The sequence below is a fragment of the Lissotriton helveticus genome, chromosome 6 (assembly GCF_964261635.1).
Source record: "Lissotriton helveticus chromosome 6, aLisHel1.1, whole genome shotgun sequence".
NCBI lineage: Eukaryota > Metazoa > Chordata > Amphibia > Caudata > Salamandridae > Lissotriton > Lissotriton helveticus.
The window spans coordinates 1931045784-1931059789 of NC_136067.1; the positions used below are offsets into that span (position 1 = coordinate 1931045784).

At 44.7% G+C, this 14006-nt stretch overlaps 1 pseudogene; it reads left to right on the plus strand.

Annotated features, from left to right (window-relative positions):
- The first annotated feature begins 9953 nt into the window (after positions 1 to 9953).
- Positions 9954 to 11432, plus strand: LOC144761964 (endogenous retrovirus group PABLB member 1 Env polyprotein-like; annotated as a pseudogene).
- Positions 11433 to 14006: the final 2574 nt, after the last annotated feature.

A 14006-nucleotide genomic window follows, 5' to 3' on the forward strand; every position in this document is an offset into this window, starting at 1 on the left:
ACGAGTGTCCCATGGGCTTGCTTTGTGTATTTCAGCTTGACGCATCTTTGCAGTTCCTAGTCCGTTGGCTAGTGAGCCTCCAAGAAGACCAATCCTTAATTTACTTTGCTTTCCTAGTTGCTCCAGCCTTGCTCCCACTCCTCTCCAAAGGAGGAGTTCCACAGACCTTGCTGGTCTGAACCAAAGCCAATCTTGACATTCTGCATGGATTGCGTTTGCCAAGGCTTGTTGAGTCTAACCTGGATTCCGACACCACAGTCAACTAGATCCTTTGTGGGATAGCTTGAGTCCAGCTCCTGGTTGTCATCGACGCCTCCTGGACCTCGTGGCTGAAGAGACAAACTTCACCTCTTGCACCTGAAATCACCCGACATTGGCTAGCAGCCTCCCATCGCCATCCTGGTCACTAGCTAGTGACCCAGACTCTGTCCCTTCTGCTTTCAGGTTCTTCACATCTCCGATCCACCCTTGGATCTACCCAGACACTTCTTCTTTGGTCGCCAGCAGCATTTCTTAGCAGCTCTCCATTGGAATCAGCGACGAAACCCGACACCAAAAGACACCTATGCACCCGGCTTCCGTGGGTGAGGTAACTCGATTACTCTGGTAGTCTTGTGGGTCTTGACTCTCGAAGTGTCTAACTCTAAAAGGTTTCCATCGTTGTTCATCTAGAAGTGCCCTTAATCTTTAAAACTATAACTTGTTTGTTCTCCATAGAAAGTCAATGGTAACCCGCGGCTGTGTTTAGACACTGCACGCGTCTCCTGTGGGCCTCCTACATCCTAACCTTTGGTGGTTCTAGGAACCCCTAGCGATTCCACAGGCCCTAGCCCTGCTTTCTATTCCACACATGGTTCTTATACCACTATTTTAGTATATGGTTTGTGAGGCCCCTAGGGCATAACGTATACTGTGCAACTTATCATATGTGAATTAAGTTCCTTGTATTGTACTTTTACCTCTGAAATCATAAAGAGTCCAGAGGGTTTGTGTTTAGAATAAATACATATATATTTGATATATACCTTGTGTGGTGTGCTTTCATTTGGTACTCAAGAGATTATAATTGGTAAAACAACTTGCTTAACTCGCCTCTAAGTTTTAGCCTGAAGGCTGCTCTCCACAGCTACCACTAGGATAGCTTTCTATAAGGTTGACTTTACAACCTACCATCAATAAGGGTAGTTTGGACTGGTGCTAGGTGCCCACTAGAATAGTGGACATTATATACCAGGCCAACTTCTCACATAAGTGCCTGCCTGTTCTTTCCTGCTTTAGCGCCTTAAACCACATCTTTTGTGTTCTCCAATGCATTCCTCTGAAACACCGAGCACTGCTGGAGCTCAGAGAATGTTCACCAGATCTGCAAGCTTTGGATATCTGCAAGATGGTTGGTACCAAGCGAGTCCTGTGCATGTCTGAGGCACAGAAAAGAAGGCACTGAAGGCTTGCTGGAAAAGTGTCTTTTTTGTTTATAAGTAGCATAAACCTTATAATTATAAAATGATTCCAGGAAAGAAGAAGTTGTGTGTGAGGCGAATCCCCCTATGTGCCCAAGAAAGTACACCCACAGACAATGAAAAATGGACTGGAGGTGTGAGGAATAACCCGGGATGAATAACATTGTGTAGGTTTTCTATCTGGTTGTTACAAATTGAGGGGGGTTTTACCATCAGCTCAAAAGGAAGGAATATCAACAGAGAATAATAAACTGGGTACCTGTTAACAATGTACAAGCATGCACATGTTGGTATTTCTATAGCATGGATCTAGCCTGAGAGGAACAGAACACTGCATTATGGGAGATGATGGAACATTATGAAATATCATATTCATCAAGTGGTGGCTTAAATTTCAATTTTTTTTTCTCTCTCTCTCTCTCTCTCTCTCTCTCTCTCTCCCTCTCCCTCTCCCTCTCCTCTCCCTCCTCCTCCCCCCCTACCCCCCCCCCCCCAAACTGAACACATTTCAGTCAATGCCAAGCTGGATTATATGGGTAGCACCTGATTTAGTTGTGTCTTGTTTATGGTTAAGGTTGATCTATTTGCATATACACAATGGTTTCCATTTAAGTATATACAGAGCATGCATAAAGATTAATTGTGTAATCTGGTCCAACATCATCATTGAGGGGTTCTGGTGATATCTTTGGCCCTGTACTTTTTAAATGTCATCAGAAGCCCGAGATGGCAATGACAAGGTACCCATTATATATTTTTTAAAACATTACACACTGTTTTATTCAAAGTGCATTTAACAATGGGCATTGACTGTTTACCTGTGGGAAATAAATTCTTGCTAAAACAATAGGCAATGTGTAGTACTTAAAATTCTGGACCCGTGTTATAAACATAATCGTATCATGACGATTTTTGTATCAGAAGACCGAGAATGACTAGTAGACCATGTACAAGCATTTTCGTCATATTCAAGTGACGATTTCACCTTGAAATCGTAGTTTTCGTCCTGAACCCTTGGATTCCATTTTGTGTACGGCAGCCATTTTGTGAGTTGCCCTCACATAGGCCAATGAACTAAGGCCAAACACTGTTCCTGAAGGACACGTACACCTTCTTTGACTTCTCTTTGACCTGGGCAAGCTGACTCCACTGCCCAAGGCCAAACCTGTTCGGTCAGTTCCTCTCCCAGTGGCCGAACGAGATAGCATCAAGGCACAACATGCCATAAACCTTTCATCACACACAAACCACGCCTAATCTTGCACACACCTGTCCCTGTTTCCTACTTTATGACTTGCTTTACGAGGAGGAGGTGCCCGTTTTTATTGGGGGTCCACCGATATCTGATGAAAATGTTGGGCTTTGCCGGGTAATTTGTTGTGGGCTGGACGAAGTGAAATGTGGGCTTGTCATCATGACTCTGCTTTTTCTTTGTAGTGAAAATATGTGAATGGTCAACTGTAAACCTAAGAATGTTTGCCTGAAGCATAATATTTTGTATAAAAAGAGAAGACTGGCTTTGTAAGATTGAGCAGACTCCTGAGAATATACACCGTGTTGTACTTCTAGGATACCTGTTACTTGGTTGCAGCCAATAAATTCGATCTTTGACTTCACCTAGAAGACTCGGAGTTTCTGTGGTCTAATCAGGAAGAATCCGAAGTCTTAGGGTGTACCCTGACACCGCTGGGTTACCGGATCAGTACCGGTTCTGAAAAACCCAGTTCTTCAGTTGGCGCCCAACGTGGGGCGATACCAGCGGTACCGGTCCAAGCCAGAGGTTCGTGAGGAGCTTCGTGTGAAAATTCTGGAGGAAGGCCGCCACTTCATCGACCCCTGCATGTCGACGTGGTCCGAAAGTCTTTGCTGCGAGGTTCCCCGCTTCCCGACGGCTACGAAGGACTGCTGCTCTGGCTATCGCCCTGATTTGGACCCTTGATGTTTGGTAGAGCGAAACGATAGACGAGTCTTCTGGTGACGTCATCGATACCTCAATTAAGTATAAGTGGAGCGCCTCCCAGTCCTTCGTTTTGGGTATCCCCTTGGGATCTTTGATTTGGAACTTGCAAGTACCAAAGCCGAAGGACTCGTGTATTCACGAGAATATCGTATTCGATAATCCTTTGAAGTTTGAAGCTAGACTAGTGAGCGAAGATGCCTGGTCTTAGCAGACTTGGAAATTTGTTTTGTCTTGGTTGTAATAGGGATTCCCGATTGGAGGACTCGTGTCCGGTTCCTCCGATTGGAACTCCAACATATGAACTTTATGTGAAACATGGAGTAGGCCCCATCACATATAACGAAATGTGGATCAAATACACCAGAAAAGATGGTGTTTTAAAATGGCCCCAATATGGTAGCTTTGACACGGAGGTTTTAGATAATCTCGAGGTGAAACTTTTCAAAAAGAAAGCCCGGCCGGCGATGTTTGACTCTTTCCGCCTATGGCGTAAGGAAGCCAAACAGAGAGAAATTAAATTAGAGAAGAAAAATAATAGAGAAAGGGGTATCTCGATAATGCAAGCTGCTATGCAGTATAAAGATAACGAAGAGGAACAGATGAGCGAGCAGTTGCATAGGCAACGTAAAATGGTAATCGATAAATGTTATCCGGTTTTGCCGCCTCTTCAGCAAGATGCAGCAAAAGATCTTGAAAAAGACCCCTTAATGTCGCATTTATTGAGTTCGCCACCCCCTTATGCGCAGAATGCTACGGCACCTCCGCAGCCTTTAGCTGCGCAACCTTTAGTCGTATTGCCTCCTGCTCCTCCACAGCCACCAGCTGCTCTTCAGTTGGCCCCTACTCTTCCGGTGCAGCCTCCTCAAGGGCCACCGCCTTTGACATCTGCTCTGCCTTTACTTCCTACAACTTTGACTACTATATCGACTCCCACTCTTGGTATTCCTTCTGACACTGCCTCTGCATCTGCCTTGCCTCTCCCTGCTTTTCCGCTTGTCTTTTCATCGAATTCTCCCTCTGTTTGACAAAGAGTGACTAGCACGGTCACTAGTCTTCTATATCCCTTCTTTGGGGCAACAAGCACGACCCCCACCTCAGAGCGTACACAGTTGCGTAGCCAACGGCCTGATTCTAGGGAGAAGGACACGCTGAATTATTTGGCGCATAAATGGGTTACCGAGCCAACGAGATATGAGCTAGAATCTGTTATGGATGTCTTCCATCAGTGGGAAGCACCGAAACAGAGATACGTTTTTGAGCAAATGTGTACTTTCCTGAGTGAGGATTTAGAGGAAAATGATTTGGAGGCCAATCCACCTGAGTTATGTCATATACGGTTCGAGTTTGGAAAAGGCGCAATTGTGGGTTCAGATGTTAAGAAAGCAGTTGCGACGTTGTTGTCGTTGAGAAGTGAGGGTGTTTCTCGGTCATTGTTTGAGTCTGATTCCTCTGTTAAAAAGAAGGTAAGACAGTACCCAATGAGAGAAGTACCTCCAGTATGGAAGGAAGAAGTAGCGGCTGGTCTGAATAATATTCCCCCAGCTATACCAGCACGTTTTCAGCGTGTCGGGGTACATGCTCCTTGGAAGCGAGCTGAAGTATTGGCCCTTAAGCAGACATTGCCTGATCCTCGTAAGAATCCTGCAGGGTATTACAAGGAATTGTCACAGACTGCAGGTTCTTGCATTATGAATTTAGCCGACAGACATGTTGTTTGGAAATGTTGTTCCACAGCCTTTATGGGGAAAGATTTGTCATGCGGATCATGATCAAGAGTTAGGTGACTCATGGGCTAACATTGCTGCTGCAGATGCCCGACAAGTTGGTGGTGCTAAACCAGAGCCTTTAGTAGCAGATCTCCCTGGTAGGATCATTAATTACATGAAGACTTTAATGCCTGCGATGCTTGTGAATTGGGATAAATTGTCTGCGTGTAAGCAGAAGAAAGATGAAACGGTGTCTGATTTCTTCACCAGGTTTGAAGAAACATTTATCGACCACAGTGGTCAAGATATGAGTACAGAAGGTGGTGAACGGTTGTTCGTTGACAAGTTCGTGCACAATTTGCTTCCTGAGTTGTGTAAGAAATTGAAAGATTCAGAAAGTTCGTGGGCTGTATCCTATTCAGCACAGATATCGGCTACTTCACAGTATTATGAAAATAGAGATAAAGATGAGAAAGATAGAGCAGACAAGAAAACGAAAGAGTTAAAAACAAAGATCCTTTTACAGCAGGCGTACCCGCCTCGTGGTGGTCAGAGTAACTATCAGCAGCCTCAGCAGTTTCAGAGAGACACGCAAAGTACCGAATATCCTCAAAAACATTTTCCTGTAGGCCCTAATCAGTGTGCATATTGTAAAGAGGAGGGTCATTTTAAAAGTAGTTGTCCTGCTTTATTACAGCGCATGAATGGTGTTTCCAGCGCAAGAGGTCAAGGTATTTCACAAGCACCTAGAGGTAGAGGACGTGGAAATTTCCCCCAGAACGCGCGTTCCTTTCCACCTCAAAATTCAATGACCAGGTTTGATCAGCAGAATAACGCGTCCGGTAGGACAGCTCAGTACTATGCTGATGACTACTATGCAGAAGATGAGCACATGGAAGGTAATGATTGCTAGGACAGCCGTAGACAAAGAGAGGGAGTTGTTTCAGTTCCAGTAGATCAGAGTGGACCTTATGTTGAGGTGATTACATCAGGTGTGTCAGAGCCTTTTCTGTTGGATACTGGTGCTACAAAGAGTTCTGTTATGCACTCTAAACTCCCTGGCGTACCTTTGTCTGGCGAAACGAATGTTTCAGTAGGTTTTTCTGGCGCCCCGGTTAGAAACCCAGTATCTAGTCCTATGTCCCTTTCTGTTGGACCTTGTGAATTTGAAGCACCCCTTATTCTGACAACAGGTTGTGGTGAAAACTTGTTGGGATTGGACTTGTTGAAAAGATTGTATGCGACGTTATATCGTTCTCCTTCAGGAGTACAACTTACACTGGGTAAGAAAGTGATTTCTTCAATGTATTTGTCAAAGGACAAACTTCCAACAGAATTGTCATCTCTCCCTAATATCCTTTGGGCTACTGGTCCTAAAGATGTAGGTCTTTTGGAAATACCGCCATATGTTGTAACATTGAAAGCCAATGTTAAAATGCCACGTATTCCACAATACAAAATCTCTAGTGAAGGTGAGAAAGCGTTGCTAGCGATCATTTATGATTTGATTGAAAAAGATGTAATTGAAGAGACAAGAGGCAACGTTTGCAATAGTCCTGTTCTGCCTGTCTTGAAGCGTACTGATCCTTCCCAGCCACCTGTTTACAGATTCGTGATTGATCTTAGAGAGGTCAATAAAATAGTTGTGCCACAATTTCCAGTTGTTCCTGATATCACTGCCCTATTGACTATGATTCCAGCTTCCACGACATGGTTTTCGGTGATTGACTTGAAGAATGCTTTCTTCAGCATCCCGATTGCCGAGGAGAGTAGGGATATTTTCGGCTTCAGTTTAGGAGGTCGAAGCTTCCGCTTTAAACGCGCTCCCCTGGGCTACTGTGAAAGTCCATCGATATATAGTCAAGCCTTAAAAACACAGCTTGATATGATTGTGTTACCTGATGGTGCTACCCTTGTCCAGTATGTCGACGATTTACTTGTCGCTGCAGATACTGAGGAAATCTGTAAAGAAGCCACGTTGTCATTGTTGCGTCATTTGTGTGATTTGCATCACAAAGTGTCTCTCTCAAAATTGCAATATTGCCGACAAGAAGTGACCTACTTAGGTCATCTCTTATCGAAGGAGGGAAGGAAACTGACCCCAGAAAGAATTCAGGCAATAGCGAAGTTGAGTGTGCCAAGAACACAGAGAGAAGTACGTGCTTTCCTAGGCATTACATCATATTGCAGGCAATGGATACTACATTTTTCCTTGCTGGCCAAACCTTTGGTGGCATTAACTTGTAAAGATACACCGAATCCCGTCCCATGGTCTGAAGAGTGTCAGAATTTTTTTTCCGAATTGCGTGATGCATTATGTTCGGCTCCTGTGTTGGGTACCCCCGACTACAGTAAGCCCTTTACATTGTATGTCCATGAGAAAGAAGGTTGTGCATTGTCAGTGTTGACACAGTTGTTCGGAGACAAGCAGCGTCCATGTGCGTATTTTTCGTCGACTTTGGACCCGGTAGCTAAAGCATTGCCAAGTTGTTTAAGAGCCACAGCAGCAGCAGCTGTTTCTATTCGACAGTCTGCTGGTTTAGTGATGAATAATACATTGATTGTAATGGATCCACATGCAGTGGACACATTGTTAAACAGGACCAAGACACAGCATTTAACTAGTGCTCGATTGTCAGGTTACGAGTTGACACTGTTAGCGAGTCATGTACACATAAAAAGATGCAACACGCTTAATCCAGCTATGTTGTTGCCAATTGTAGCAGAGCTAGATGCTTCTGAAAAGCATGATTGTTTTCTCAGAACAGAAGAAGAAACGAAAGGGAGAATAGACCTCCAAGATACTCCTCTTGTAAAGTGTGATGGTACATTATGGGTGGATGGTTCATGCTTCAAGCTTCCGAATGGAGATACGACTGCAGAATATGCTGTCACGACTTTGCATACGATTGTTGAAGCTGCACGTATCCCACATAATTCAGCTCAAGCAGCAGAGTTGATTGCACTTACACGAGCGTGTGTGTTGTCGAAAGGAATGAAAGTGACCATATATACCGACAGCCAGTATGCATTTGGTGTGGCTCACAGTTTTGGACGATTGTGGAAAGAACGTGGGTTCCTGACTTTGCATGGAGCTAAGATTCAGCATGGTCAGTTGGTGAATGAGCTTCTTGAATCACTTACTTTGCCCTTGCAAGTTGCGATTGTGAAATGTAGAGTGTGAAGTCTATTCAAGCTTAAGCTACAGAGAAAGAGTTAAGTGTGTGGAGAGAAAGTACGGGTAAATTGGATGCAAATGGTTGTTGGGTTGAATTGTCAGAGCATCAGAGATGGTTGTTACCCGATGCATATGTGCTTGCAGTGGTTACAATGGCCCATGGAATGGCTCACATCAGCGTGAAAGGGATTTGTAAGTTGTTGGCTCCAGTATGGAAAAATGCTGGAATTCCTAAGTGTGCAGAGAATGTGGTCAAGAATTGCATGGTGTGTCTGAAATACAATCCTGGTAGGGGAACCCCAACTCCAGCTGGTCATTTTGCGCCTCCAACGTATCCGTTCGAGGTTTTGCAGCTAGATTTCATCCACATGGAGAGGTGCAACAATCTGAAATACGTACTCGTTGTTGTTTGTGCCTTTTCAAGATGGATAGAAGCGTACCCCCTAAAAGACAACACTGCCCTATCTACAGCTAAAGCCCTCGTGAAAGAGTTCTTCCCTAGATTTGGAATGCCGAGAATGGTCTGGAGTGACAATGGGAGTGAATTTGTGGGTCGAGTGATGAAGAAAGTATGTGAAGGGCTAGGCATCCAACAGAAATTCCATGCTGCAAATCACCCCCAATCAGCTGGACTAGTAGAGTGCTACAATGGCACATTAAAACTAAAATTGGCCAAGATTCAAGCAACCTCTGGTCTTAAATGGCCTGACGCTTTGCCTTTGGCACTCCTATCAACGAGAATGACTGTGCATTCACGAGTGGGACTTAGTCCTCATGAAATCGTGTTCGGTCGCCCGGCCAACATATGGGGAGTGCCAAGGCCGAAAAAATTCAGTGAGATCGAACACCCTGTTTTGCTTGACTATTTGTACGAATTGACGGCTAAATTGCGTGTTTTACACCAACAGGTTCACGATACTCTGCCTCAGGTCTCTGAAGCTCCAGGACACCAAATCGATCCGGGATCCTGGGTGCTGGTGAAAAATTTTCAGCGAACAAAGTATGACCATCCCCGGTGGACCGGCCCGTACCTAGTTCTTCTCTCAACGAGATCAGCCGTCCGAGTGGAAGGGAAGAAGCACTGGATCCACGGCGTACATTGCAAGAGGGTGCCTTTGCCTCTGCCGTACGACCGGTGGGTCCAGGAGGGTGTCGCTGACTCAGAGACTGAAACTGTGCCTCGTTTTTCACCTTTCAGTGATGCACGTATAAAAGGAACAATTTCTGAGAAAGAAAGTGACAATCTCTTGCAAGCAGCTGTGCCACCGTCAATTCGATTGGACACCACAGAACCTGAACTCCTTTTCCGGGACCAGACAATACCGGGAAAACAACGATATAATCTGAGGCCCAGAACTATGGACAAATAAAGATATTCCTTTTCTTTGCTATTTTTGAAAGTGCAGCTCTCCCATCTGAGAAACTTTTTTATTTTTGTTTTTCGAACCACCATCCGGGTTCCGCTGTAGGGTCGCGGTTGCCCAAAGTCTTTGGGGTGCAGCTGAAGAAGTTAGGTCGACAGTTCTGGTTGGTCTAAGGGAGTTGCCCTGGACTGACAGAAGCATTCCTTAGCATAGAACACCCAACCATCGCGAGCAGCATATTAGAGAGGATGGAGTTTTTTCGAGATGGAGAGACCTGCCAAGGAAATGAACTTTAAAAGCAGAATATGTAAAATGATGACCAAGAAAAGCTTTTTGATATTGTGCATTTTCATGTTATTCAGTGTAATGATATTTTTAATAGGATATGTTTTCTTCTCTTTTCAAGTGACATTTGCACCCACTACACCGTCTATACCTCCTCCTTCTACTGTTTCCTCACATTCTTTTCAACCTCTCCCCGAACATGAATCCGCTAGGGGACTAGAGTTTATTAATAACTCCTTTGTTCAGCTTTTGCACCAACACCAACTGGTAGTGAACATGACTAACTGTTGGGTGTGTGGTCTTATGCCTCACACAACGGATAAAGGTATCCCTTATCTGGTCCTGCCTTTCAGCCACAATGGTTCTGTGTGGGCATACAGAACAATGTTCATTTACGCACATGAGACCTACCCCCTATGTTCTGTGACAGACACTCCTAAGAATAGTGCTCTAGTTAAGGGTATAGTAGACATGATTAAGGAAGATATTTCCTATGAGACTATCCCGAGAGATGAGACACTAGTATACATAGGATGGAACGTGACCGGATATGGAGTTACTCTGAGTGAGAAACAGCAAGCTAAGAGATCTTCCCCGATCTGGATTGTACCCCATCACGGTCACCTATGTCTGCAAGGTACTGGCAAGAATCCCAGAGCTCAGTTAGGGAAAAGTATCTGTACTGAGACGTATGTTTTTGCGTCTCAGACTTCCCCTTCGTTCCTAGCAGCTAAGGGTACCTATTTCATCTGCCATGATAGAGCCTATACATGGTTGCCCCCTGACTTTTCGGGCACATGTTTTGTTTCGTTCCTGCTGCCTCCCACCTACACAGCTGCGGCAGATTACCATAAGACAAAGACAGTTAGAGGTATCTTCAGTAAAGAGGACACTGGAGAACATGAATTTGGAGACTTCGTGAGGGGTTTTCTGCCGTTCTGGGGACCCATGGTTAATAGCAGGAACATTAGGCAATTGACAAGGGTGGTTGAATCCACCGTAGTTGAAACTGCCGGTGCCCTTAGTAACTTGACTGCTGAGCTCCAGTCGGATCGTCTTATGACCCTTCAGAACAGGGTCGCGTTAGACGTCATACTTGCAGACCGAGGTGGGGTATGTAAATTGATCCAAGCGAGTTGCTGTGTCTTCATTCCAGATAACGCTCCAACAGTGTACCAGGCCATCTCCAAACTGCATAAGATTTCCGAATCTATTCATGTGGATAAAGGAGATTGGTCATTTATGGGATGGTTCTGAGAACTGATATCCGCCTGGGGATGGAAAATTCTTATGGTCATTGGGATGATTTTAGCCATTCTTTTCCTGTTCTGTCTGTGCGTGCAGTGTGCTCCTGCAATATGTGGCCTATGTGCTACATCATGTGTAAGGAAACCTGTATCAAGGGACGAGCTAAGTAATAGGATGATGCTACAGCAACATCTCAATGACTTTAGGAATATAGACCTGGACTCAGATTAGCATGAGTATAGGTTATTGCCTATGTAAGGGCAAAAGGAGGGTTTGTAGTACTTAAAATATTCTGGACCCGTGTTATAAACATAATCGTATCATGACAATTTTTGTATCAGAAGCCCGAGAATGACTAGTACACCATGTACAAGCATTTTCGTCATATTCAAGTGACGATTTCACCTTGAAATCGTAGTTTTCGTCCTGAACCCTTGGGTTCCATTTTGTGTACGGCAGCCATTTTGTGAGTTGCCCTCACATAGGCCAATGAACTAAGGCCAAACACTGTTCCTGAAGGACACGTACACCTTCTTTGACTTCTCTTTGACCTGGGCAAGCTGACTCCACTGCCCAAGGCCAAACCTGTTCGGTCAGTTCCTCTCCCAGTGGCCGAACGAGATAGCATCAAGGCACAACATGCCATAAACCTTTCATCACACACAAACCACGCCTAATCTTGCACACACCTTATACATGCTTTACGAGGAGGAGGTGCCCGTTTTTATTGGGGGTCCACCGATATCTGATGAAAATGTTGGGCCTTGCCGGGTAATTTGTTGTGGGCTGGACGAACTGAAATGTGGGCTTGTCATCATGACTCTGCTTTTTCTTTGTAGTGAAAATATGTGAATGGTCAACTGTAAACCTAAGAATGTTTGCCTGAAGCATAATATTTTGTATAAAAAGAGAAGACTGGCTTTGTAAGATTGAGCAGTCTCCTGAGAATATACACCGTGTTGTACTTCTAGGATACCTGTTACTTGGTCGCAGCCAATACATTCGATCTTTGACTTCACCCAGAAGACTCTGAGTTTCTGTGGTCTAATCAGGAAGAATCCGAAGTCTTAGGGTGTACCCTGACACCGCTGGGTTACCGGATCAGTACCGGTTCTGAAAAACCCAGTACTTCAAATGGGCAGATCAGGAGATTTATGTGAATCTGTGGCTGAAGACTTTACAGTATAATTATGGATTTACTGAATTTGCCACATTGCAGTTTTTAGGTCAAACATGAAAATAATGCCACCAGACAAAGTGCCACATAATATATATTTTTTGCTGCATAATATAAAGATAAACTTGGTCCTCCAAGCCGCATAATCCTAGTAGCAATGTAAAACTTCTGCACAGTGGTTTAGGAACTACCATTATGTCGACAAAATCTGTATTTCACACATAACTGTGAAATATTTTACATGCTTCCCTAAAAATACATGGGTTTTATACCACTGCTTTTTGTGCATTAACAGCACCAAAACAGCCCTACCAAACTGAGCAAAAGAGCAAGTTTGAGGCAGACGAGCACAGTACGTGCTGCACTTCACTGCTGCATGCATATAACCGGTAAGAGTAACTGTGTGACATGACATCATTGTGAAGCCACCACCTTGATGCCAATCAGCAGCAGCTCCTTATCAGGGACTTCTGGGTGTAGCCCCACCTTCTGCGAGGCCCCGGTGCATTTCTTAATTTAATACGAGTTTTGTGTTTTCATGAACACTGCCAGTGCCCGGTCAGGCCACCCCGTCTCTTCTCTAGGCTCCTGATGACCGAAGGGGTCTGAGGCACGATCCAGCTACAGAGTGTTGTTTCAGAATAAAACACTCTGTACATGGATGTCTGGATTGCACATGTGAGGGGCGTAGTTCAACTACAATCCCCTCACACAGGTACAATTCATTGTATTTAGCAGACTAGTGTGGATGCCTCAAGCAGCACAGTATATCTGCTACAATTGGGCTGTCAGTGTGCACATCAGTGCATCCCTGAAGCCAATGAAAAGCCACAAAGTGCAGCAGGGGCGGGATCCCCAGCACTATCGTAGCTTCTTTTAGGTCTGTGCTTCCAGTTCTATCAAGAAGCTGGGAAAGGTATTGAAGTGGGTCTTCGTGTTTGCTGCTTGCTCTAGCTCCTCTTTGGCAATCGTGGCTTGCTGCTTCCAGTGCCAAGAGAGTGGCTGAACATGAATGAGATTGAGTGAAAGTGTGTGTGTGTGTTTGAGAGTGTCAATGAGAGTGACAGTGAGAGTCGGAGTTTGGGAGGGTGTATGAATAGGTGAAAGTGAGTATGAGGGAGTAAGTGAAGGAGTAGGAGTGTGTTATAACGAGTGATTGATTGGAGGTTGTGAGAGGAAGTGGAAGTGAGTCGTCTGTGTAGCTATCAATGGTGCCGCAGATGCAGATGCAACAGGGCCCCAAGTTAGTTGGTGTGTGTAATTGTGTTAGTAAGTGAGAATGGTGAGAAACAGTGAGTATTAGTATGTTTGTGTGTGAGTAACAATAAGTGGGAGAGAGTATGAGTGAGAATGAGAATGTGAGTTAGAGTAAGTGAGGGAAAGAGATTAAGCCCCAGATGATCAAAACTTTCCAATGAAGCGCAGTGTCATGTGAGAGGTAGAGAGCAGAAAAGCGCCATATCTACAAAGATATAGCACTATCCTGCTCCCTTTCTAGCACTGGTGCAAAATTGGGCTGCAGAGCGCCACACACAAACCTTTGCACCATAGTGCGCAGGTGTCTGTGTGAGTCTAACATAGGTTTTGTACTGGAAGGGTGCCCTTCCAGTACAAAATACTATGCTTTG